Source organism: Hyperoodon ampullatus, assembly GCF_949752795.1.
Source record: "Hyperoodon ampullatus genome assembly, chromosome: 19".
In the NCBI taxonomy this organism is placed as follows: domain Eukaryota; kingdom Metazoa; phylum Chordata; class Mammalia; order Artiodactyla; family Ziphiidae; genus Hyperoodon; species Hyperoodon ampullatus.
In genome coordinates, this window is record NC_136932.1 from 8,521,339 (window position 1) to 8,549,083 (window position 27,745).

Below are 27,745 nucleotides of genomic sequence, written 5' to 3' on the forward strand. Positions count from 1 at the left end.
GACGATCAGCAGGCCCAAGAAACCTAAGGGAACGGAAATAGAGCCCTTTTGACTTGAGGCTTTCCTGACTGGGAGAGACTGAGGACATCTCCGGAACTGGGCTGCTTTGGTAAGGGGATCCTTGGAACCCATGGTTCCTCTCTGGGCATCAGGCATAAGAGTGAGCAATACAGGGCTCAGAATTAATCCTTCCACGTGGCTAAAGCCTCTTGACCCCGGGGCACTTCATTCAGCTACACCAGCCACACCCTTGGCACAATCCTGTCCCTGCCCTGTTAGCAGAGGCAGCTGTGTACCAGGCACCACCTCCATCTGCTGCAGAGTTGGCCAGTCTTACCAAGTGAGTCCCCTGCCCCAATACACCCCAGAGTGCCTGCCTAGGAGAAACCATGGGAAGCGAGGGCTGGGGGAGCAGGAGACATTGGATCCTAGCTCCCAGGACCACCCACCCTGACCTCTTCCCCTATGATTATTAAAAATATATTTCCAAAGGATTAGCCACTATGCCAGGGATGTTGATCGCTAACCCTCAGTCCAACCAACAGTTTTAATCACTAGCTGCAGCCACATTAACATTACTAACTAATGAGAGTCTGCAAGGCGGGGTGGGGAGGAGGCACCTGCTATACGATGGAGCCAAGGGGCCACCCTGGGACAGAGTGGCTCAAAACTGCATTCCCCGGGCTTCCCTGGTGGCGCAGTGGTTGAGAGTCTGCCTGCCGATTCAGGGGACACGGGTTCGTGCCCCGGTCCGGGAAGATCCCACATGCCGCGGAGCGGCTGGGCCCGTGAGCCACGGCCGCTGAGTCTGTGCGTCCGGAGCCTGTGCTCCGCAACGGGAGAGGCCACAACAGTGAGAGGCCCGCGTACCGCAAAAAAACAAAAAAACAAAAAACCCTGCATTCCCCCCAATCAGAAGACCAGCTCCTTAGAGCATTGAAGACACTGGTTTAGGGATGGGGAGCCTATGTCTAGGCTTTCTGAATTACCACATCTTGGGGGAACCACCAGTTAGGCTCCCTGTGGGAGAGTCCACAAAGCAAGGAGGTCACCTGTGCTCAGCCAAGTTCTTAGACTGGAGGCCCTGTAAAGACCTAGCTCTTGGCTCACGAGCATGTGCAAAATGCAGGAGATTCAGACTCAAAGACTTTGCCATTGTCCCATGGCAGGGATGATGGCTAAGTCCACTCCTAGTCTTACCTCCACTCGTCCCAGCTGGGATCCCATTTTTAGCATGTGATTGTGATGGTAAAGAATGTGTGCAGTGGGGGTGGGGGCACTAAAGATGGCCATTGGTGCACTCCAGTTAGTTCCCTTTGAGTGAGCAGATGGGAAGTTCAGAAGGCAGGGAGGGCATAGCCCGGGATGATGATAGGAGAAGGAAACAGAGGTAGATGAGGCGGTGGAGGGAGAGTAGGTAGGTTAAGCAGGGTCTGGAGACCCCTCTGGCTCTTAGGAACACCCTAGGAAGAAGGTACTTGACCCAGAGAGGACTTTGTCCTTGTAGCTCATGGTTGGAATTTTTTTTTTTAATAGTGATAGTTTCTTTTAATTACATTTTTGCCTATGAAAACATTTTACTTCTCTCTCTCTCTTTTTTTTCCACACTGCACGACTTGTGGGATGTGGGATATTAGTTCCCCGAACAGGGACTGAATCCGGGCCCATGGCAGTGAGAGCACTGAGCCCAAACCACTGGGCTGCCAGGGAATTCCCCTGGTTGGAAACTTTTCTGTTCCACAACTGGTTACCAAAGACCTGGCCCTGTTACTGTCCTCTTCTCTCTCTCTCTCCCTCTCCCTCTCTCTCTCTCACCTTTTGTTCATGCTCTGGCGAATGGCTAAGGCCTGGAGTTGGCTTCCTCTTCACTCAGTGCAGATTTTTTCCCAGGGCCAGTCCTAGGAGCTTACCTCCACCCAGGCCACCAGCCCTGCATCCTTTGCTATCAGCTTCCCTGAAAGCAGCGCCTCCGGGCTTCCCTGGTGGTGCAGTGGTTAAGAATCCGCCTGCCAGTGCAGGGGACGTGGGTTGGAGCCCTGGTCGGGGAAGATCCCACATGCCGCGGAGCAGCTATGCCTGTGCGCCACAGCTACCGAGCCTGTGCTCTAGAGCACACAAGCCACAACTGCTGAGCCCACGTGCCACAACTACTGAAGCCCACGTGCCTAGAGCCCATGCTGTGCAGCAAGAGAAGCCACTGCCATGAGAAGCCTGCGCACCGCAACTAGAGAAAGCCCACGCACAGCAACGAAGACACAACACAGCCAAAAATAAAAATGAACTAATTTAAAAAAAAGCAGCGCCTCCATCCGCTGTCTGGACAGAGCATCCCTCTTCTCTGTGTGCACACACCCTGCCAGGTGCTGGAGAATGGGCCATAGGAGGGAGGGGTCCTGCTCGAACCTGCAGGAACTCAGAAGTAAGAAAGGTGTGGATTCCAGAGCCTAACAGAGCCAAGCGTTTGTCAAATAGCTGAGTACACATTCAGCCAATCAGATTAAAAGAAAAGCAGTAAAGACTTAAAGAAGGGGAGGAGGTGTTGAAGAAGCTGGGGTCCAGGCCCAGGTGCGGAGGGGCTGAGATGGTGAGGTGTAGAGTGGAGCGCTGTTTGCTTGGAGGGAGCCTGTGGATTCTGAGGTGAGGGTTGGTATGGGGGTTGTGGGGAGGTGGTGTAGACTTGACCCCTGGAAGCCCAGACTGAAATGTCTGGCATAAATTTGAACGGAATGGAGGCTCCTCTGCGGGGCCCTGGGCAGGTGAGAAGGCAGCTACCCCTTGTGCTCTCCCCAGGCAGAGGCAGGCGTGGGGGACACAGTGTCCCGGGGACAGTTGCCCTAGACACTGTCTGGTAGCCCTCCACCCAGGCCAACCCGATGTCTCTGAAATCAAGGGCCCCAGCAGCCCCTCCTGTCCCATGCCGCACAGCCAGTGACAGCAGAACCATCTCTGAAATAAACACCATATAAGAACAACAACCCCCAGAAACTCCAAAGGGGCTTTGATGTTGGGGCCAAGGGTTTTGACTAAACAAACTGGAAGCGATTTAGGCCAGAGAATGCTGGCGGCGGCTCTGAAGCCACTGCACTAGAGAATTGAGTCAGGTCACCAGGAGCTAGTAGGGGCCTCTAGCCTCCCCACCCCCAATCAGCCACCCTGGGACCTCAGAGACCAGTCCCGAGGAGAGGCAAGGGTGTGTGCATTTCCCCTGCTTCCCTCCTTCCTCCTTCCAGAGGGGCTGGACCATCTAAGGACAACATATCCACCCAGCGAATGCTGGGCTGTGAAGCGGACCAGTTGGAAGTCTCCCCCTCCTCCCCCTCCAGCCCCAGCACACAGCCACTGCCCTCCACTTCCCCCACATCTTCTCTTCCCCAGCCAGTCCTTATCTCAAATGTCCTTATAAGGAACAACTAATTCTAGGAGCAAATCTTGCCCCAGTCCAAAAAATCCCTGACTCTGTAACAGCCACGTTGCTCTGGCGCTGAGTGGGATCAGTCCCAAATAGAGAGTGATGAGTTCAATCCTTGGAGCGTCACTGACTCCCTCCCTAGAGGGTGGCCTCCAGGAGGGCAGAAACTGCATCTGGTTCATCTGTGTCCCCTACCATGATACCTAGCGTCATGCCTAAGGAAGACAGGTGTTCGATACCTGTTTGTTGAATGAACAAATGGATTATCACTTGGGGGGAATCATGGAAGGTTAAAGAAGAAAAAAGTCCTGGTTCTATCATAAGCCTCAGTTTCCTCTGCCAAGAGGTATGACCCAGCTCATAAGTGGTTTTATGAAATCACACATGCATACACACACATACATATACATACATACATATATACATACTGTTGATACAGAAAGTATGTCCAGTGTGCAGCCCAGGGTCCAACATGCAGCAGGTACACAATGACTGGGTGTAAGTGTTATGATTTAGGCTACTTCCCAACTGGTCTGTATCTCATCTGTAGCCAAAAGAACTTACATTGGTGAATGTGCACAGAAGGGCTTAGAAGAAAGTGGCTGATAATCCTTCCAGGGCGGCGATTCGGGCAGGAAGGCACTAGCAGCTCCCTTCCCTGCCCAACCATGGAAGTGTGGAGAAAGCTGAACCTTTCTGGAAGTGCACGGTGCCTTTCTCTTTTAGAGAGGTTGGGGGAGGGGCTGGGGTTTTATCTGTAGCCCTTACAAGAGAACCTCTGCTCTCCCTTCTGACTCTACTCTGGCTGTTTCTATCCCTCATACCCTCTCCCTGAAGGCCATCTGCCTTCCTGCCTTTTATTTTTTTATCTTAATTATTGTTTTACATTTAATCACCAAGTCTTGAGTAATAGGATCCTGAAGAGCTAGTGAGATCTCCCCAGGCTGAACTGACTCTCACAAAGGAACAAAACAAAACAAGGGAGCCACTCACAGAGAGCCAGACACGTGCTTACACACTTTCTTACACACACACACACGCACAGACTCCTATACATGAACAAAGAAGTACAAGGAACATGGGCGTGCCACACAAACACTCAGACACATGCACTTAGATGCATACACATGCTGTCTCAAACACAGATGTCTACACACACACATACATTCACTACTAACAAAGAAACTCCAACAAAGCAGCGCACGCGCACGCACACGCGGACTTACAGGAGACCGGATGACTGTACTTCAAGCTTCACCTCCCCAACCCAAGCCCAAAAATCTGTCTCCAATTATCTGGCCCGTGCTGGGAGCAGCAGGAAATCCAGAGCTGCCTCTGTCTTCTGGGGCAGATGCCGGGATTTCAGCCATTTCTCCATCTTTGGAAAACAAAAGCCTTCTGGTCTTGCCTCCTTCTCCCTGCTTCCAAGGCAGCTGGGGCTAGGAGGGTGTGGGGTGGAGGGAAGTGTAAAACCGAGCCTAAGAACCTCTTGGGAAAGAACAGCCTGGGAAAGCGGCCAGGGGTCTCTGAGCCCTGAATATGAGCCATTCCAGCTTCCTCCCAAACACTGAACAGGGCAGTTGTTTGGGTCAAGGATAGGGGCCTATGGTGGGCACCTCAGAATCAGCAATGACCCTAGGCACCAGCCTTGTGGGGTGACAAGGCACAGTAGTGCCACAACCACCAGACTTCCAATCAGAAGGCCTCGGCTCGTGTCCCAGATCTGCAGTGAGTCAGCTGCCAGTGACTTCACTTCTCAGAGCCTCACTGGGAAAATGGGGGTAAGAACATGCCTTACGGGGTGGCTGTGAGCAGGCAGCGAGCTGGTCCAAGTGCCTGTGTGTAGCTCTTGCTATGAGACGGTGTCCCAAAACGTGTTAAGCGGCCGACCTCCTCCCCAGATAGGAAGCTCCTCTTTGTCTTCCCCAGATACACTTGGCTATTCCCATAGAAGAGAAAATACCATTTCAAGAACCCTGAATCGGCTTCTTCCTCCCTCTCCCCTTATTAGGTGGAGCAAGTCTTCCCATCTTGCGGCTTTCCTAGTTGACCGCACAGCCCATCTCCCCGCACAGCCCATCTCCCTCCACGTCCATTCCCAGGTTTCCGCACATGATCTGAAGGCAACGGAAGTGGCTTGGGGCAAGGAAAGACCACTGGATTCGGGGATCTTGTTCTTTATACATTTATTTATTGATTTATTTTTGGCTGCGTTGGGTCTTCGTTGCTGCGCACGGGCTTTCTCTAGTCGCGGCGAGTGGGGGCTGCTCTTCGTTGTGGTGTGCGGGCTTCTCATTGCGGTGACTCCTCTTGTGGAGCACAGGCTCTAGGTGCGCAGGCTCAGTAGTTTGGCTCACGGGCTCTAGAGCGCAGGCTCAGTAGTTGTAGCTCATGGGCTTAGTTGCTCCGCGACATGTAGGCTCATTCCTGGACCAGGCTCGAACCCATGTCCCCCGCGTTGGCAGGCGGATTCTTAACCACTGTGCCACCAGGGAAGTCCCCGGGGATCTTGTTCTTAAAGACACCTAACCCAGGGACAGCTTCCCCAGTGCAGCCCAGAGTTAATTTCCCTGGATAATGGACACTCTACCTGGCTTTGCTTAGGGAGGGTTAGAAATTGTGACCACATACATGTGATGGTTCCCACGAGGGCTTTAAGGAAGCCTTTTGAAGGACTCTTGCCACCATCCCAACCACTCTCTGGAGCTTCAGTGCTTTGTAGGCTTTGCAGCTGGGAACATACTGCTCTGGGAAATAGTATTTCACTGTTTTCATCTAAGTTCCTCCACCAGACAGGGACTTCTGGGTCACCCTTTCAACACTCCAGTCCACTCCTAGCCCAAGCACGCAGGGAGAGTGGACTTGTGGTGTGCTAGAATTGCAGAGGGAAATGATTCAGCAGCCCGTCCCCAGGCCCCTGAGGTGGGACCATCTTTTTGGAGATCCAGACGTCAATGGATGCTCAAAACAGAGGGAATCTTAAACCAAGAGTAATATAGACACGGAAGGCATTCCCCCCCTCCTTATTATTATTTTTTTGTCCATTAAATGCAACTGCAAACACATGCGAATTATGGTTTATTGTTTTCCACTTTTTTTATTGGGGTGTAGTTGTTTTCCCCCTCTCTTCTTTCTTTCTTTCTTTCTTTATTCCTGGCTGTGTTGGGTCCTCGCCTCCGTGCGAGGGCCCTCCCCAGCTGCGGCGAGTGGGGGTCACTCTTCATCGCAGTGCGCGGGCCTCCCACCGTCGTGGCCTCTCTTGTTGCAGAGCACAAGCTCCAGACGTGCAGGCTCAGCAGCCGTGGCTCACCGGCCCAGTTGCTCCGCGGCCCGTGGGATCCTCCCAGACCAGGGCTCGAACCCGTGCCCCCTTCATTGGCAGGCAGACTCTCAACCACTGCGCCACCAGGGAAACCCCACCCCCTCTCTTCTTTATATTGTGAAAGATCTGATGGGCTGATGTAGTGGGTGGGAAACAGTAGGATGATGGGGAAGAGGAGAGAGGAGAAGAAAGGCATGTGAATGCCACAGGGCGCGGGGAGGCGGTCTGCTTGATTCTCGCTAACTCCAGAGCTGGAGTTTGGGTCCTCACAGCCAGTCAGCAGAGCCCAAATCTTTTGGGGAGGAAGGCCAGGAGCTCAGACAGGTCCCCCTCCTCTGTTGAAAAGCACAAAGAGGACACCTTTCCTCGCGCCTTTCAGGCTCCCAGCACATGACCTTTGAACATGTGGGGTCAAGGGGCGTGAAATAGTCCAGCTCGGGAATAAAGAGATCCCAGCTCTGCCAGCCCAACCTGGCCCTCAAAGGCTGACTCAGGGGGTCCACCCACAGTCCGAGCGGCCCTCCTTTGAAGGCCAGGCTGAGAGGTTCCGCTTTCCAGACTGCGGTGCAGCGGCAGCAGCGGCGGGAGTGAGTCACGGTCTAACAATGTGATCTGTCAAGTGCTGCAGCTCTCTGGGCCACTCGTACCCACAGCCTCCCACCGCCTGGATCCTCACTGGGCGTTTCTCAGTCTCACGAAACTCCGAGATCATGCCCTGGCTTTTCTGTGCCCTCTGCACCACCCCCAGGTCCAGTTATTACTTTCGGGAGAGCCCATCTAACATGGACACCCAGCCAAAGAGACGGGTCAGAGGTGGAAAATCCTGGAAATACAGGGCCACTTTTCCGAATTTGAGTCCAGACTCTTATGACTGGCTCCTTCAGAAGTATTAGGGTGGGGGGAGAGCAAAGGAAAAGGAAGCGAGTTGGTCTGGGTGGCAAAGACGTTCTGATTAGTCTGTTGCTCATTACAAGAGGTTAAGAGGGTCTGTATACTAAAGCCCACTGAATGGTACACTTGAAAAGCGTGAACTTATGGTATGTACATTACTTACATATGTCAGTAGAGCTGGTTTGTTGCTGTTGTTGTTGTTGTTTTTGTGGTACGCAGGCCTCTCACTGTTGTGGCCTCTCCCGCTGCGGAGCATAGGCTCCAGACGCGCAGGCTCAGCGGCCATGGCTCACGGGCCCAGCCGCTCCGCGGCATGTGGGATCTTCCCGGACCCGGGCACGAACCCGTGCCCCCTGCATCGGCAAGTGGACTCTCAACCACTGCGCCACCAGGGAAGCCCTGTTGTTGTTGTTTTAAATGAGTGTCTAAGTGGGAGGCAGGTGGGTCTGTCCCCAGAGGGGGGTAATGCTAGTTGCGCAGGGTGGTGGGGGTGGATAGATGGTTAGAAGGACCTGGCTGCCTCCAGGTTCAGGTGGATCTGGGCTGGACTAAAGCAGTAGCATCTATGCAGAGGGTGAAGTTGGGACCAGTCCCTGTCCATGGAGATCCGGGGCCCATCCAGAATGTGTCAGCCCTGCTGTGAGCGTTCAGTCTCCATGCTGGACACCCTGAAACACCACCACCCAAGCAACCCCTTTCACAGATTCAGATAACACTTCCACAAGATTCAGCAACCTTGAGATCCACCTGTAGCAAACAAGGGATGCATTTAACCTCATTTTGGGTTCATTATGTTCTCACTCTTTTTTACCTCTGCTAATCACACTTTTAATTTATGCTAGTTTATGTCTTCTGTATCTTTCAAGCCTCTTGGAAATCCATTGCCCAAAATAAGGCAGGGCATAAATAACATTTTAAAAAATACAACTTGCAAAACACTCTTGGGCACATTTTCTCTTTTGGTGCTGAGAATAGCCTATGTGGAAGGTAGAGAAGGTGAAGCTTTTTCTATTTTTAGGCTAAGAGAGATGAAGGCACTTGGTCAAGGTTATCTGGCTATTGGATGTGGAGCAAGAATTAAAACTGGGGTCTTGGAACTCCAAGGTACCACTCTTTCCTCTGTGGAAGGCACCAGAAGAAAACCCTGGGGAAGGCCCAGGTTGTCTTCCTCCAGCCTGGCCAGGGCACACACCACCTCCCAAGGATGCATATGGGACTTTTTTTTTTTTTTTTTTTTTTTTTTTGAGGTATGTGGGCCTCTCACTGTTGTGGCCTCTCCCATTGCGGAGCACAGGCTCCGGACGCGCAGGCTCAACGGCCATGGCTCACGGGCCCAGCCGCTCCGCGGCATGTGGGATCTTCCCGGACCGGAGCACGAACCCGTGTCCCCTGCATCGGCAGGCGGACTCTCAACCACTGCGCCACCAGGGAAGCCCAGATGGGACTTTTTTAACAGACAAGTGCCCCAGCCCATCTGCTTAGTTGGGGAGACCAGGGACGCAGGGGAAGGGGAGATGACTTTCCATTTCCTTTTCTTGGCCTCGTCCCTTCCACAGACTGGAAGCGAAAAACGCTCCTCCTTCCAGTCAGTTAGACATGTAACCACGATAACTTCCCTCAGGAAAAGGGCAGACAGGACAGTTTTCTCCCAAGTCCCAGGCACAGGCGCCCACTGTTCTCTGTAGGGCTTGTGTCAGGAGATAATGGGGTGACATTATCTCCTGACACTAGTGGGGCAGCTCTGAGCCAAGAGGAAACCCCTCTTAGAGGAGGGTCTGAAGGGATGGTTGCGAAGGTCATGGTGACAGGTCCTAAACTCTTCCCATTTCTCATACTCAAAGTGGGAAAGAGGGAATTCCCTGGCGGTTCAGTGGTTAGGACTCTGTGGTTCCACTGTGGGGTGTGTGTGCGGGGGTTCGATCCCTGGTCAGGGAACTAAGATCCCACATGCCACACAGCTCTGCCAAAAAAAAAAAAAAGGAACAAATGTACACAGATGGGGCAAGATAGAGCCTCATGAGAGATGCATAGACAGCAGTCTGACTGCGGAGCTAAGGGCTGGGGGTAGATGATATCCTGCTGGTGGATCGATCTGAACAGGAGTCTTTGGGGGCAATTACATTTGAGAAAGACCTGGAGAACTCCCTGGAGGTCCAGTGGTTTGCACTCCATGAGTCCACTGCAGGGGGCAGGGGTTCGATCCCTGATTGGGGAAATAAGATCCTGCATGCCACACAGGGTGGCCAAAAAAAAAAAAAAGAAAAAGAGGACCTGGATGGTTATGTAAAATTTATTTTCTTTCATCTTTTTAAAAACTGATGACGCTTACTTTTTGTTTGTTTGTTCATTTACGTTTTAAAATATTCTTCCTTTTTCTTTGATTGAGGTAAAATTGATATACAACATTACATAAATTTCATATGTACCACATTATATTTTGACATCTATATACACTAGAAAGCAATCAACACTAACGGTCTCGTTACCCTCTATTGACATACAGTTGATCCCCTTCACCCATGTCACCCACCCCCAACTCCTTTACCCTCTGGAAACCACCAATCTATTTTCTGTATCTACGAGTTTGTTTTTTTGTTTTTTGTTCACTTGTGGGGTTTCTTTGGTTTTTGTTTTTTTTTGTTTTGACCGCACCGAAGCATGTGGGATCTTAGCTCCCCGACAAGTGGGATCTTAGTTCCCTGAACCTGTGCCCCCTGCAGTGGAATCTCGGAGTCCTAACCACTGGATCACCAGAGAACTCCCTGTTCATTTGTTCTGTTTTGTTTTTTCAGATTCCACATAGGAGTGAAATCATAGTGTTTGTCTTTCTTGGTCTGACTTACCTCACTTAACATAATACCCTCAAGGTCCATCCATGTTGTCACAAGTGGCAAGATTTCATTATTTTTTTATGGCTGAGTAGTATGAGTAGTATTCCATTGTGTGTATGTCACAACTTCTTTATCTATTCATCCATCCATGGACACTTAGGTTGTGTCCATACCTTGGCTGTTGCAAATAGTGCTGTAATGAACATAGGGGTGCACATGTCTTTTCAAATTGGTGTTTTTGTGTTCTTTGGATAAATACCCAGAAGTGGAATACTGGATCATTCAGTAGTTCTATTTTTTTATTTATTTATTTTGGCCGTGTTGGGTCTTTGTTGCTACGCACAGGCTTCCTCTAGTTGCAGCGAGCAGGGGCTACTCTTAGTTGTGGTGCGCAGGCTTCTCATTGCAGTGGCTTCTCTTGTTGTGGAGCATGGGCTCTAGGCGCACAGGGTTCAGTAGTTGTGGCTCATGGGCTCTAGAGCTCAGGCTCAGTAGTTGTGGCACACGGGCTTAGTTGCTCCATGGCATGTGGGATCTTCCCTGACCAGGGCTCGAACCTGTGTCCCCTGCATTGGCAGGTGGATTCGTAACCACTGCGCCACCAGGGAAGTCCCCACCTATGTTTTCTTCTAGCAGTTTTGTGGTTTCAGGTCTTACATTCAAGTCTTTAATCCATTTTGAGTTGATTTTTGTGTATGGTATAAGACAGTGGTCTAGTTTCATTCTTTTGCATATGTCTGTCCAGTTTTCCCAACAGCATTTATTGAAGAGGCTGTCCTTTCTCCATTGTATGTTCTTGGCTCCTTTGTTATAAATTCATTGATCACATATGCATAGGTTTCTTTTGGGGCTCTCTATTCTTTTCCATTGATCTGTGTGTCTGTTTTTAATGCCAGCACCATACCATTTTGATGACTGTGGCTTTGTAGTATAGTTTGAAATAAGGGAGTGTGATACCTCCAGTTTTGTTCTTCTTTCTCAAGATTGCTTTGGCTATTTTGGATCCTTCATGGTTCCATACAAATTTGAGAATTATTTGTCCTACTTCTGTGAAAAATGCCATTGGAATTTTGATAGTGATTACTCTTACTTTTTAAACAAAGGGTGGGATGGGGAGAGAGACAGAAGAGGGCATCAGTGATGGAAGGCAAACAAAGAGGAAAGCATTCCAGGCAGAGGAGGGCTGGCAAGGGCACAGGCAAGGGGGTGGAATGTGGGCACACTTAAGAAGCATTGAGTAATTCCTCTTGATTGGAGCATGAGGTAGTGGAAAAAAGTACTGGAAAGGTAGACTGGAGCCATATCACCACAGAGGCCCTTAAATTCCAGGCTAAGGAATATGTGTTTCATTTAGTAGGCCACAGGGAACCCCCACAAGTGACTGGCTTAGCATGTGTTTTGGGAAGAAAACTCTTAGGCAGCCAAACATGGGATGAATTGGAGGTCCCTCTAGTTAAGCTATTAACTAGAGAATGGTGCAGGCCTTCGCGAGGATGCTATCCTTCAGAACTGGAAGGCAGGAAGACATTCATTCAAAATTCCCATGTGTTGATTCTGCCTTTATTCTGAGGAGAGATACAAAGATGAACAAAGACACAGACACTAGTTGATTTCTAGCCTTGCGGAGAAGGCCGGCAAAGGAACAGTTACCCTACGATGAGGTCAAGTGTGCTGGGACCCCAACAAAAGGAGCATTTGAGAAACAGTTCAGAGGTTTCTCTCCAAGAAGAGAACAATGATCCTAACATCTTGTCTTCCTCGCTTTAATCTAAATAGTCCTGCTCTTAACCATATTTTACATTTAGGAGGTGCCTAATCTGAGGAATTTCAACCAGCCAGTCATGAAGCAAATAATATCCACTGAATACAGACAAGTGTCCAGGTACCTGCTCTTTGTTTTCCTTTCTAACACCCCAGAGTGTTAGGCACTGACTGGCCCATTGGACTGGGTGGGTCTGAGAAGCCCAAGGACTCAGGGCTAACTCTGACCTCAAGACACATGTCCCCCACCTCTCAGCTTTGCTTAATTGGGTTACAGGAATTAGTCTCGAGAAACAGAGAAACTACATTCTCCTCACTCCTAAGCCTCTAAAGAAGAGGTCAAGCGAGGTCGCCCCTGCTTGACCTGGTGAGGATAGCCAAGCAAGGAAAATAGCTTCTTGGAGGCTATGATAGGGCAGGCCAGTACAGGGCAGACAGGAAAAGACAACAGAAGTCAGATCTGGGACAGCTGGAGGAGGATGCCCCCAAACGGTGCCTAGCACATAGGAGGCACCTGCTAATTATTTACGGATTGCATGAATGAATCTCAGAGGTTGAGGGGGGGACCCATTTTCAGAGAAATGCAATTAAAACTGCAGTGATAAACCATCTTTCACCTACGGGATAGGCAAAGATCAGAAAGCTTGAGAAGATTTTATGTTAGTGAGGGTGTAGGAAATAGACCTTTGCATGCTCTGCTGAGGCAGCAATAAATGGGTAGCTTCTGTGCAAGGCGATCTAGCAATATCGATCAACATTATAAATGTGTGTAATTTGCAGGCAAGCAATTTCACTTCTGGGGATTTATCCTGCAGGTACACATGTGTGCAAAGTGGCCTGTGTACAGTTGCTTATGGTTGTAGAAGATAAAAAATAACAAGGAGCTGGCAAAATTGATGATGGTTTATCCCTCCAATTAAATATCATGAATTATAGTATGGACTGATCTGCAAGATAAATTACTTCAAAAGACTAGAGGAAGAATAGCTGGTGTAGTATGGTACCATTTGTGTGAACAATAAAAAACGGTGTGTGCATGTTTGTATGCTATCATTTGTGTGGGAAGAAAAATACATATTTGCTTACATAACAGAATATCTGGAGAAGGAAACAGGAGAAAACTTCCCCGGTTTGCCTCCAGGAGGGCGATCTGGGTAGTTGTGGAGCAGGTACATTGTATACATGCTCATTTGTACCTTTAAAATTTTACACTATGTACAAGTAGTACTTACGAAAACTTTTTTTTTTTTTTTTTTTTTGCGGTACGCGGGCCTCTCACTGTTGTGGCCTCTCCCGTTGCGGAGCGCAGGCTCAGCGGCCATGGCTCACGGGCCCAGCCGCTCCGCGGCATGTGGGATCTTCCCGGACCGGGGCACGAACCCGTCTGCCCCGCATCGGCAGGCGGACTCTCAACCACTGCGCCACCAGGGAAGCCCACGAAAACATTTTTAATATAAACAAATTAAAAAGAAGAGAGAGAGACTTATGGCTGTTTCCTCCAACAGGGTTCCCGGGGCAGCACGGTCCCTGCGAGCTGGTCTACAGCGCCCCCTGCTGCTGTTTGTGAGTAAGTACTGAAAAGTGGGCGTAGGGGGTGACCCGCAGGGGATTCGAGGGAACGTGAGGCCTCTTGGGGGAAAAACAAAGAAGAAAGAATAGTGTACGCTGTTGGAGCTGCGGGAGGTGAGAAAGGAAGCGCAGGGTGTGCCCTTTGGCATCTGAGGTATAGCAGGAGGGGCACCGGAAATGAGCAGTCCTGGGTTCAAGTCCTGATTCTGCCCTCGCTGGCTGTGTGCCCTCAGACACACGACCCTCTTAATAAGTCTCAGCTCTTGCCCCGTAAATAAGGCTAATAATTTCTACCCCTAGGGTTGTTGTGAAGATCAAATAGGGTACAGAATGTGAACAGTGGTTTAGAATTGGAAAAGTGCTATAAAAATGCTAAGGGGTTATTTTAAATTAGCCCCCCTCATTTTATGAGAAAATAAGAGGTAGTATAGGACAGTGGTTAAGACGAGGACTCTGGAGCCAGAACTGCCTGAGTTGTAAGCCCAGCTCCACCGTCCACTGGCTGGAACCATCTAGGGTAAATTACTTGCTTTGAAGACCTCCGTTTTTCCATCTGTGAAATCGGGTTAACAACATTTCCAAAGGATTGTTGTGAGGATTAAATGAATACGAATATGTTAAGTTAACACATTAAGTTCTAGGTAAGCATCTGCTATTACTGATTTCTTATAATGTATGCAGTGCTTATGTGCTTTCTGTAGGTGCTTGATAAATGTTAGCTAGTCTTACCATTTTATATGTGAAGAAATTGAGGCTTGGAGAGGGGATGTGACTTGCCCAAGCCACCCAACTAATGAACTATAATAATTCCAGAACCTTCTAGACATGAGTGCTCTAGTTTAGAGGGCATTTCCAGGTGGGGCTGTGCTTAATCCTGGCAACCTGAATTCGAGCTGGACTGGATGGGGGATGGAGAAAGGGGGGACCATGAGGAAGATGGTCTGGAAGGAAGATGTGGAGAGGAAGAGGGCTTGTGGGGAGACCCAGGGGCACGCTGTGGCAGGGTCTGTGAGAATTTAGCAAAGAGATGTAGCACTAATAGGAAGCTGAGTGGGAATTAGGAGTCCAGGACACTGGAAGGACTTTAGGGGAGAGGATCAAGGAAGGGGGATTTTCAGCCAATTTCCTGGTGGGGTGTGGTTAGGAACAGAGAACATGATGATAATTATCATCCTCACTACGAATAAATATTTCCTGAGAAAGGCAATACGGTGTAGTGGAAAAAACACAAACAAGTATTTTGTTCATCATCTACTCTGTGCCAGGCTGTCAACCAGAGAGTTAAGAGACTGCTATTTGCTAACTGGGTGCCCTCAGGCAGATTACTAAACCTTCTGAGCCTCTGTTTTCACAACAGGCATCGTGATACTTACCTGGCAGGATTCTCATGAAAAATGAAATTAGGCGGTAATGAACGTGAAAGCCACGCACAGTGCCTGGTAGCCTGTGGGGCTCACAGGTGTTAGCTGAATTTGAGTTGAGCATCTATATGTAGGGGACTGAGCCAGGTGCCATGAGGGATACAGGAAGGGCTTAGAGTCCAGTTGGAGAAACAGGACAGATGCATAAAATATTTAAACACAACACATTAAAAACGGTCACTGTCGTATATTTCAAGGACTGGAAATGAGCAGCATCTACCAAGGGCGGGGCCACTGAAGGGGGCTCCCCGAAGACGTGTAAGGGAAACCTTGAGGGACCTAGTCAGGTGGAGAAGGTGGTACAGCCCAGGTGGAGGAGAGCAGAGGGAAGGTGCGGGACGGTCGATCAGTGAGCAGGAACAAGTGTTTCCTGAGCATCTGCTCTGTGTCAGTCACCACACCAGGGGCTTTCCCAAATCTAATCTTGCTGGATCCTCACAGCAACATGTAAGGTACTCATCTCTCTCCTCATTTCATAAACGAGAAATGCTGAGAATCAACAGTAACATCACTTGCTAATGGTCACCTTTAGTAAATGGAAGAGCCAAAACTCAAAGCCAGAATTCTGAACACAAAATCCACATACAGGGATAAAAGTTAGAAATATCAGGCTAAGGGAATCTGTGTTGTACTCACACTCATTCGTTCATCAATTAATATTTACTGAGTGTTTACTATGCTCTAGGCATCGTGCTGCGTGCTGGCTGGGCTACCGTGAACAAAACAGATCCCCACCTTAATGGGGCTTTATGGCTTGGAAGATTGGGCAGATTTTAAATAAACCCACAGCCAAATAAATGCTAGTTTTCTGTGTCCTGGGCCTTGGAATGGTTTAAATGGAAATGGAATATCTTTCCTGAATGGCTCCTTTGAAATTTCGATGTAAGGGAATGATATGAAAGGTAGGCATTTACATTCTTTTAACAAGTGTATGTGGAATGTTCTCCTTATGTCCTACTAGTGCTGGGGCTATGGCCATGAATAACATAGATCAAGCCTTGACCTCATGAACTGTGAGTTGTAAAGGACACAGACAACAAACAAATGAATAAGTATATAAGATAATAACAGATTGTAATTTTTGTTATCTTCCATTCATGGCTAGTGACATAAGTTTTCCTCTTTGAAGAACTATGTTAACATTTAAAAAGTGAATTAATTTCAATAAAATATATTAAGTAAATAATTTTAAAAAAAGAGAGAGAGAGAGGGTGCTATGCAAGAGAATAACGCAGGACCTAAGGAAGAAACTAAAGGTCACGTGAGGGAGCCTTGGGACGGCAAGAGGGTGCCGAGGTGAGGCTGGAGAAGCGGCACAGCCCTGCCACGCACACCCTCGTACACCACACACGTTCAGAACTTTGCGCTTGATCCTAACTCAAGGAGAAACCAATGAAGGGTTTTAAGCAGGGGAGTGACGTGATCCAGCTGATGTCTGAGAAAGCTCATTCTGGGATGCTATAGGGAATAGGGTTGAAGTGGCTGAGGATGGAGGTGGCAGCAAATTGCAGTTGTCTTAGAAGGCTGGTGACTTGGACTGGGGTGGAAGAATAGCTTAGGAGTAGCAGTGTGAGGTAGGTCTTGATGACGAATTGGCTATGAGAAGGGTAAGGAGAGTGTGTTGTCAAGGTTGACAGGAAATGCCATTTCTGGGAAAGGAAAGACTGGAAGGAGAGCAGATTAGGGGCAACAAGGGGTAGATCAGGGGTTTACAGCAATGTGGACCAAGAGAACATTTACTTTGAGAATATTCAATCCTGTTACAAAAGATAAGTAAGTGTGTAGTTTGTAAAACATGAGTGAAATATTTTAAGATGTTTTAAGTAGAGATAAGTAGCTAGCAAGCAAAATGTTAGATGTTTGCAGAAGTCATTGTTAGCACATAGTTAAATAGCAAGTAGAGCGTGTGTATGTGTGTGTCATATGTAGATAGGAATCAGTTCATGTTCGTTTAATCTTTTTTTTATTTATTTATTTTTGTCTGCATTAGTTTTTTTTTTTTTTTTTTTTTTTGCGGTTCGCGGGCCTCTCACTGTTGTGGCCTCTCCCGTTGCGGAGCACAGGCTCCGGACGCACAGGCTCAGCGGCCATGGCTCACGGGCCCAGCCGCTCCGCGGCATGTGGGATCTTCCCGGACCGGGGCACGAACCCATGTCCCCTGCATCGGCAGGCGGACTCTCAACCACTGCACCACCAGGGAAGCCCTGCGTTGGGTCTTTGTTGTTGTGCACAGGCTTTCTGCAGTTGTGGTGAGTGGGGGCTCCTCTTCGTTGAAGTGCGCGGGCTTCTCATTGCAGTGGCTTCTCTCTTTTTTTTTAAAATTTATTTATTTTATTTATTTTTGGCTGCTTTTTGGCTCTTCATTGCTGTGCGTGGCTTTCTCTAGTTGCAGCGAGTGGGGACCACTCTTCGGTGCAGTGTGCGGGCTTCTCATTTCAGTGGCTTCTATAGTTGCGGAGCAGGGGCTCTAGGCACGTGGGCTTCAGTAGTTGTTGTACGTGGGCTCAGTAGTTGTGGCTCACAGGCTCAGTAGTTGTGGCACATGGGCTTAGCTGCTCCACGGCGTGTGGGATCTTCCCCGGCCACGGCTCAAACCTGTGTCCCCTGCATTGGCAGGCGTATTCTTAACCACTGCGCCACCAGAGAAGCCCTGCAGTGGCTTCTCTTGTTGCAGAGCACGGGCTCTAGGCGCATGGGCTTCAATAGTTGTAGCACGCAGGCTTAGCTGCTCCTTGGCATGTGGGATCTTCCTGGACCAGGGATCGAACCTGTGTCCCCTGCATTGGCAGGCGGATTCTTAACCACTGTGCCACCAAGGAAGTCCCCGTGTTCAGTTATTCTTTTACTGAATCACTAGACTATAAGAATGTGAGGGCAGAATCAATGTCCCTCTAGAGTAGCAGTTTTTAGACTTTTAAAAATCATAACCCATAGCAAGAAATACATTTTACATATGTCCCAGATCACATATACTTATAAAAATATATAAGTGAAACAAAAGTTTCTCAAGACAATACTTACGGGCTTCCCTGGTGGTGCAGCGGCTAAGAATCCGCCTGCCAATGCAGGGGACATGGGTTCGACCCTGGTCCAGGAAGATCCCACATGTTGTGGAGCAACTAAGCCCATGCGCCACAGCTACTGAGCCTGAGCTCTAGAGCCAGCGAGCCACAACTACTGAAACCTGCACGCCTACAGCCCATGCTCCACAACAAGAGAAGCCACCGCAATGAGAAGCCCGCACACTGCAACGAAGAGTAGCCCCCGCTGGCCACAACTAGAGAAAGCCCACACGCAGCAACGAAGACCCAATGCAGCCAAAAATAAATTAAAAAAAGAAGACAATATTTACTCTTCCTACCAGCCATGAACTCTGATCTTTCCTATTTGATTCTCTATTTTCTTTTTAAATGCCGGTTACATCTCACTAATTGATTTTACAACTCACTAATGTATTGTAACTTGCACTTTGAGGAACTGTTCACAAGCGTGTGAAAAGGTATAAGAACAAAAAGCTGGGTTTGAGCCCCACTTCAGCCATTAGCTGTGTGGCCTCAGGCAAATTACTTTGTCTCTCTGGGCTTCATTTTTCTTATCTGGAAAATGAGGAAATTAGACTTAATGATTCCTTAACTTCCTTCCAGCTTTAAGGTCTTTTAGCTCATCAGTATCCCCAGTGCTCCACACATGCCCTCACCCCCCAAATACACTCAAACATAGCCCCCAAGATTGGGCTCATGTTATCATCGATGGAATGAATATGTCACCTAGGAGGCCAGTCCGATAAAGTGTCATCTAATAAAAATAGTTATTGAAGTTAGTGCTCATCTAACATCCACTTGGAGGAAAAGTCTTATAGCCATTTCACAAATTGTCAGTGCATTTGCCCAAATTTGGTCCTTATCATTACTTATTACCTCTCCGAAGTCTTTATCATGCAGTTAAATGATGATAAGGGCTTGATAATTTACAGCAAACTGTAACCATGATGTTACAAAAAACTTACAAGCAGGTAAGAAAGATGCTATCATTATAGCCCTCCCCCCCATTTTTAACAGATGAGGAAACGTACTAGGACCAAGTGTCTTGTCTGGTCACAAAGGTCACATGAGATGCTAAGTGGTGTTGCTGCATTATGAACCCATGCCTTCTGCTTCCACATCTGAGGCCTCTGTCCCTGAGAACACAGATCCTGGACCACACCATCCCAGAGGTGGCCTGTCTTTCTGCACCTGTGAGGGAGAGGCGAGGCTGTGTGGTTAGGATTTGCTGATGTACCCCAACCCTGCCATGCCATACTCTGAAGCCCATCTGATCTGTGTCCCAGTTATTTTCCTTTCCACTTTAAAATGTGAGTCTCTTCTGAGGGAAAGCCAATCCACATGTTTCTGAATTGTTTACACTTAATTTCTTCAAATAGCATCCTCTGATGTCCCTGAGCTTCACACAGTTTCTAGAAGACAGGACATTGGGAGATGCTGTGTGAGCAGATCCAGAAGAGATGGCACTCCCAAACACCCCCTTAGGAGAATTATGTCTCCCTTTCTTACAGCTGAGACTGCACCTGTCTTCAACTCCAGATACCAGCTCCAGCTCTAGCCAAGGAGACAGTTAAAACAGCTGGGCCAGCCAGCATGGGACTCCATCCAGAATATAGATTATAATGGAGCAAGGAATGACGTTGGTCCTTGATAGCTTGGTCAGGACATGAAATAAGGTCCTGTGTGAGAGAAGAGGTGACTCTTTGGTGCTTTTTGGCTATCCTAATCATATACTTCAGCAGGAGGGCTTAGATGTTTCCTCTAAGCAAACCTGACTATAACAATAGAAGTGAACTGGGATAACATGACAGGTAGCCCTTGATGGAGGGAATATATGGAGACAACACAGCACTCTAGAAAGTGCTGTGTAGTCAGGCAAACTTGACTTCAAAGCTTGGATCTGACATTAAGCCCAGGCACTTTAGGTAAGTTGCTTTACCTCTGTGAATATATAGCATCAGTAAACCACCACTCCAGACTGTTGTAAGAATTAAATGGTATGACGAGACAGTTAATAGACACTTAATAAATGACAGCTAATGGTTTCATATTATCTGAAATTAAAAGACTGTGTGTTGAATTCCCTCTTAATTCTCATTTAAATCATGCTATAGGCAGTCTCTAAGACACCCTGCTGAGTCCAATACGGAAATTTTGATAACCATCCATCAGCAATAATTTAATGAGAACGTGACAGTGTAAATCCAGAGCCAGATGCTCTGAGGGTGGACTGGAGAAGAGAAAAAAAAGTAACAGGACTACAAGGCTGTTGAGGAGACATAGCACAAGTTGCAGATGCTTGAGAAAAATCACAAAGCAATTTAGCAGATTAACAGAATCCAAGTTGAGTTTGGGCTACTGGGGATACGGAAGCAAGCTTGGAGGATGCAGAGGCATGCTGGAGTAAGGCCTTAATCAGGAAAGTCTTCTCTGTGATTCTGAACTTGGGCTTGAATTTTAAGCTTCCTTAATACACGGTAGACATGAAACCTGAGGTTTTATAATAAAAGCTCAATTTTTTGTGTTAAAAATTTATGGATGGGGGAAGGAGAAAAAACTATTTAGTGGGATAGGGTTTCCTTTTAGGGTGATGAAAATGTTTGGGAACCAGATAGAAGTGGTGGTTACTCAACAACGTGAATATACTAAGTGCCACTGATTTTTCACTCTAAATTGGTTAACTTTAAGTTACATGAATTTCACTTCAATTTAAAAACTTGTGGAGTAATAACCTAAATGAGAAAATAATTTGAAATAGAACAGATATATGTATATGTATAACTGAATCACTCTGCTGTACACCTGAAACTAACACGAAATTGTTAATCAACTATACTCCAATATAAAATAAAAAATTTTTTTTAAACTTGTGAAAATAAAAACTAATATTTTTAAAGGAGTAGCCCTACCAGATATTAGAATTTTATTTATTTATTTATTGGCCACACCACGCGGCTTGCAGGATCTTAGTTCTCCTACCAGGGATCCAACCTAGGCCCCCGCAGTGGAAGCACAGAGTCCTAATCACTGGACCACCAGAGAGTTCCCTAGAAAATATTTTTAAGCTACAGAAGTTAAAACAATGTGTTATTGACACAGGAATAGACACTAGATAGATCAAGGGAACAGGGTAGAGTCCAAAAGTAGACTCAAATGTACTTGGGAAATTAGTATTCACTAAATTAAACAGTTAAAATTAGTGCAGAAGAGACTGTTCAACTGTTCAATAAATGCTGTTGAAACAAGTGCTAACTATTTGGGAAAAAATTAAAGCTAGACCCATACCTCACAGTTTATACCAAAATGAATTCCAGATGGATTAAAGGATTAAATGCAGGAGAATGGAAGCATGAGAGTTCTAGAAGGAAAATATGGTAGCACTTTGTATAATCCTGGGGTGAGGGTTTTTTTTTTTTTTTTTTTAATAGGCTTAACATGAAGCCCTGGAACCAAAAAAAAAAAAAAAATTGGTCAATTTGACCACACACACAAAACACAGAAATGAAAGCACATTCTGTATGGCAAAAATTAATATAAATAAGTTGGAAAGACAAATGACAAATTGGGAGAACATTTGCAACTCTTATGATAGATAACTAATTTCTCCAACATACAAAGACTTTTACAAGTTAATAAGAGAAAGCCAATCATTTCTATTGAAATGAGCAAAAGAATGGATAATTTTTAAAAGAAAACCTGAAAGGTCACTAGATATTGAGAATATGTTTAACCTTATTAGTAATCAAAGAATTATAAATAAAATCAAAAAGGAAAGTGTATTTATTCCTTACCAAATTGATGAAGAAAAAAAATTTATTCCCAGACAATAGATCCTTTCTGCACTTTTGGTAAAGGTATGTAATAGTACATAGAACTTTCCTGGAGGGCATTTTGGCTTGTGTATCAACATATTAAACGAACTTACTCTTCAACTCAGAAATTCCACTATTATGACTTTATCACTAAGAGTTAATAAGACAAGTGAACAAAAATAAAAGGTGAAAACTGGGGGGAAAAAACCTAAATGTTAAATCAGGGCTTCCCTGGTGGTGCAGTGGTTAAGAATCTGCCTGTCAATGCAGGGGACACTGGTTCGAGCCCTGGTCCGGGAAGATCCCACATGCTGCAGAGCAACTAAGCCCGTGCCCCACAACTACTGAGCCTGCGCTCTAGAGCCTGTGAGCCACAACTATTGAGCCCGTGTGCCACAGTTACGGAAGCCCACATGCCTAGAGCCCTGCTCCGCAGCAAGAGAAGCCACCGCAATGAGAAGCACTCGCACCACAAGGAAGAGTAACCCTGCTCATCACAACTAGAGAAAGCCCGCACCCAGCAATGAAGGCCCAACCCAGCCAAAAATAAATAAAACTTATTTTTAAAAATCAATCAGTCAGGGGCTTCCCTGGTGGCACAGTGGTTGAGAGTCCGCCTGCCGATGCTGGGGACATGGGTTCGTGCCCCGGTCTGGGAAGATCCCACATGCCGCGGAGCGGCTGAGCTCGTGAGCCATGACTGCTGAGCCTGCACGTCCGGAGCCTGTGCTCCACAGCGGGAGAGGCCACAGCAGTGAGAGGCCTGCGTACCGCAAAAAAAAAAAAAAAAAAAAAAAAAAAAAAAAAAAAAAAATCAATCAGTCAATCAGTCGAGGGCTGACCCGTATTACTGGGATACTATGCAGTCATTAAAAAAACTATATAATTTGATATAAGCACCATGATATTGGTTGAAAAAAGTAAGTTGCAGAATCATCTTACACCATGACCTTACACTGTGACCTCATTTTTGTAAAAATAAAATTAAAAACTGTATATTGGGGCTTCCCTGGTGGCGCAGTGGTTGAGAGTCCGCCTGCCGATGCAGGGGACACGGGTTCGTGTCCCGGTCTGGGAAGATCCCACATGCCGCAGAGCAGCTGGGCCTGTGAGCCATGGCCGCTGAGCCTGCGCGTCCGGAGTCTGTGCTCCGCAATGGGAGAGGCCACAACAGTGAGAGGCCCGCGTACCGCAAAAAAAAAAAACAAAAAAACCTGTATATTGCTTACTTCTGTTTGAATCAAAAGTAAAAATGTCTGGAAGGATACATACCAAATTATTAACAGTAAATTCTCTTAGAAGGGAGTGGGGAAGATGGGGGGAAGAAACTTATATTTTACCTTGTGTATTTCTGTAGTGTCTCAAAATGTTTTAAGGAAAGCATGTATTACTATTATAATCAAATAATACAACTGTGAGGATTAATTATAAATTATAGAACATTTGTATAAGGGAATACTTCAAAGGACTATAGATAGATAGATAGATAGATAGATAGACAGACAGATAGGTATCCTTCTAAGTCTATAGATAGAAAGATCTCCATAAAATATTGTCTGGTGAAAATGGGGTACACATCACAGTGTGTCCCCATCACTTTATAACATTTTCCAAAGAAACAATGTAGTAACTAAAAGCCCCAAAGGGAGAGGGAATTTTTTAAAATTCTAAATCTAATGAAACACACATGCACAAAGATGTACATGAGTGTGACAGCATATGAACTCACCTACATTAATTGTAAATTGTAATTTCACAATTGTCAGAACAGAAACTAAAAATAAAAGTAATCTTTGAGTACCATCTCATGGAGATATTTACCACTACCATGTTCAATTATGCCCAGTATTCCTGTTTGTGATATGTGGAGGAAAATTAGTATGACATGACATGTACTATTTATCTATTATGCGCGTGTGTGTGTATACACATATACATGGAAGAGAGGGATTGAAGGCTTTGACAGTATGGTGGGATTTCTGGGGATATTTTTCTTTTTTCTTTAACCTATTTGTCTAACCTCTCTACAACAAGCAGTGTTACCTTTGTAAACTGAAAATAAACATTTTTAAGAAAGAAGTGAAAAATTAAAGTAAAATGTATATATATCTTTCAGATTTTTAGTAACTGCTCCCAGCGTGGGCAATTCCTGAAAATGCTTTCTAATAGAGCACTGATCAAACAATATATCAAGGTCATGATCCATGCAACCCCCTCTTCCCCACCCAAGGTTTGACATTTTCCTAGAGCCAAAAAGAAAGCTCAAACAACAAAAATAAATAATCAAGATGGGGTGTGTGTGAGACTGGGAGTACTGGGTAAACAAAAGCAGTTGAACTCTCCAGGCGAGGTTTGATCTTAATACCCAGTGGGGTGACCTGCAAACAACATCACCACAATCCCCTTAACTCCCTTTGAAGATCATTTAGCAGCTCTCACTAGTACAGAAAATAGCTTCCCACCAGGGCTAATCACATGGAGTCCTTCTTTCTCCTAAATTAGAGCAAATAACCGTGTACTGCAAAAAAACCAAAAAAGCAAAACATTCTTAGCTCATGTGCCATACAAAAATAGACAACAGATTTGGCCCACAGGTTATAGTTGCAAACTCATCTAATGTGGTCCAATAGATGTGTGATGAGAGCCATGTATGTAACTTAAAATTTTCTAGTAACCCCATGCCAAAACTAGAAAGAAACAGGTGAAATTAATTTTAATAATATATTTTATTTAACCCAATATATCCAAAATGTTATCATTTCAATGTTATCAATATAAACATTACCAATGAGATATTTTACTTCCCCTTTTTTCATACTAAGTTTCCAAAATCTGGGGTGTATTCTACACTTATAGCACGTCTCTATTCATTCTAGCCATATTCTAAGAGCTCAATAGCTACATATGGCTGGAGGATACCATGTTGGACAGTGCATGCCTTGAACAGTGTTTTCAAACTTTAGCTTGCATCAGAATCACCTGGAGAGCTTTAAAATACAAATTTCTGGGCCCCATCCCCAGAGCTTCTCATTTAGTAGATTTGGGGAAGGCCCCAAAACTTGAATTTCTAACAAGTTGCTAGGTGGTGTTGATGTTGTTGGTCTGGGGACCACACTTTGAGAACAAATTGTCTAGAAGCTGAGCAGTAGGAGATAGTAGAGAAGCATTAGGAGCCAGGTATATGTAAAAGCAAGAGGTAAAAAATGAACACTAAACAACAATGAGGTACCACTACACACTAAAATGGCCAGAATTCAAAACACTGACATCACCAAATGCTGGCAAGGATGTGGAGCAACAGGAACTTACATTCATTGCTATTGGGAATGCAAAATGATACAGCCATTTTGGAAGACAGTTTGGCAGTTTCTTACAAAACTAAACATACTTTTACTATGCAATCCAGCAGTCATGCTCCTTGGTATTTAATTTTGTAGGTGTCCTAGGAAAGGGCAGGCTGGAGAACTCTGCCTAATTAGGGGTCAGATCAGAATCTGAGCAGGTTTTAAAGCTTTTGCAATGGAACAACTATTTCCAGGCTCTAACAGAAATTCGGCTGCTGAAAGATTGCAAAACGGAGGTGGGCTGTGTGTTTTCAGGAAGATTCTATAAATCCAGAATCTACTTCCCACCTTAAGGGTACAAAATCATTCAATTTGAAAACCACATCTTTTGAGGAATGTCCTTTAATTTTTTACCTTTTAGAAGGAAGCTTGCTTGCAGCAGTATATCAAAACACAAAGCTTTAATGGAACTTTAAACATGGACCTCTAGTAAGTTCTCAAACTCTGTGGTCCAAATTAAAACTCTGGATATTAATCAAAAAAAAAAAAAAAAAAGAAGAAGAAGCTGTTTTCCAATCCCTTGGTGTCAAAAGACACATTCGATAGCCAGGGGATCCCTCAAATTCAAGAGAATTTTAAAGACCTAAAGGAAATTTATAAAGACATCTTTTTAAAAATGTCTTTTTCTGGTGGCACTCATTTATGAATCTTTTCTAACCTCTGGTTCCAATCAAACACTGAGAAATAGCAACTCAGTTTTGGAGAGCCATGTAACAGAGGTATTCAGAACATTTCAATTTACAATGAAAACCCTAGTTCCATGCCTAATTCATAGCTTAAATATCAAATATACCCCCATTAGAATCCATCCAAGAAATAAATGCGATGCTTAGAAAAAGATCAGAATATTAAAAGATGAAAGAGAACGTTAATCCTGACCTTTGAAGGGATAAGAGAAGTATTTGCTATATGAAATGCACATTAATGTTATATTTCATAAATATCAACTCAAGTACCTCCCCCCACTCCTAGTAGAAACATTTACTCAGCAAAGGTAAATGCATGAATTTTTCAGGGTCTCATCTCAAACTAAGTAGAAACCTACAAGTTTCCTGGAGCACAGATTAAGAGAGAATGACCTAGAACCCCATCTAACCAGAAGGGGAAAAGCAGAAACAAGCTTACTACCTACCAAGGAAGAAGCTCTAAAACTAATGCTAGAGATCCAGAAAAACACTAATTTGAGTATACGAAAAAGGAAACGTAGTTTTAAATAGCTCTAATAAAGAGCATTTTGTAAGCCTCCCAACAAGCTATTAGAGGCTGAGAAACAGTATCTGGCAGCCCAGTTAATTTCAAAAGTTATAATTTAAGGAGTTTAGTCCTTCAAATCAGAGAAGCCTGTGAAGAATTGCATGGTTGAAATCACAGCAGGTTTGCAGCCCATTTGAATTGTTGGACAAATTGAGAAGCTGGAAAATTCATTTAATACAGATGTGAGCATATATAACAATTCTGCAGCGATTTAATTATATACTGACTTGAAATTATATGACGGCTTTCTATGGAGGATTAATTCAGAGTTCTCTCTTTGACACTGAGGTTGTGCCACTAATATTACACCTTGAATTTTCAAAAATAAGCACTTGGGGGCTTCCCTGGTGGTGCAGTGGTTGAGAGTCCGCCTGCCGATGCAGGGGACGCGGGTTCGTGCCCCGGTCCGGGAAGATCCCACATGCCGCGGAGCGGCTGGGCCCGTGAGCCATGGCCGCTGAGCCTGCGCGTCCGGAGCCTGTGCTCCGCAATGGGAGAGGCCACAACAGTGAGAGGCCCGCGTACCGCAAAAAAAAAAGAAAAGCACTTGGGGACTTCGCTGGTGGTCCAGTGGTTTAGAATCTGCCTTCCAATGCAGGGGATGAGGGTTTGAGCGGGGAACTAAGATCCCACATGCCGTAGGTTAACTAAGCCCACGCGTCCCAAGGAAAGATCCTGTACCAGCACAACTAAGACCTGGTGCAGCCAAAACTAACTAAATAAATAAATATTGTGAAAATAAGTGCTTGATTTGAACTGAAAGTTTTTCTCAGGAGAATAATGAAATACTATTTGTTACTCAAAACATTTCTACAGGGCAGGCTGATTTTTTTTTTAATGAAACCAACAATTTATTTTTGTTACAAAACAGAAGGTTTAAATATTTGTAAAAGTATAAAAAGGGCTTCACTAATGTAACTGAAGAGTACCACGTTGTACATTGTCTTCCAGTGTTGCAAGAAGAAGAAGAAGGAGAAGGAGAAGAAGAAATTAACCTTTAAATATATTTTGGAGGAGAAAGTCTGCATTCTGCAGTAAGTTTTCAGGATGGAATATGTTTAAATTGTTCTTAAAGAATGTTCTTAAATAT

At 45.8% G+C, this 27,745-nt stretch overlaps 1 long non-coding RNA gene across 1 annotated transcript; it reads left to right on the forward strand.

Moving 5' to 3' along the window:
• Positions 1 to 27,619, forward strand: LOC307067612. The gene is made up of 4 exons (XR_013811416.1): positions 1 to 109; positions 12,259 to 12,335; positions 13,720 to 13,781; positions 27,607 to 27,619. It is a non-coding gene; the product is annotated as an uncharacterized lncRNA (long non-coding RNA).
• Positions 27,620 to 27,745: the final 126 nt, after the last annotated feature.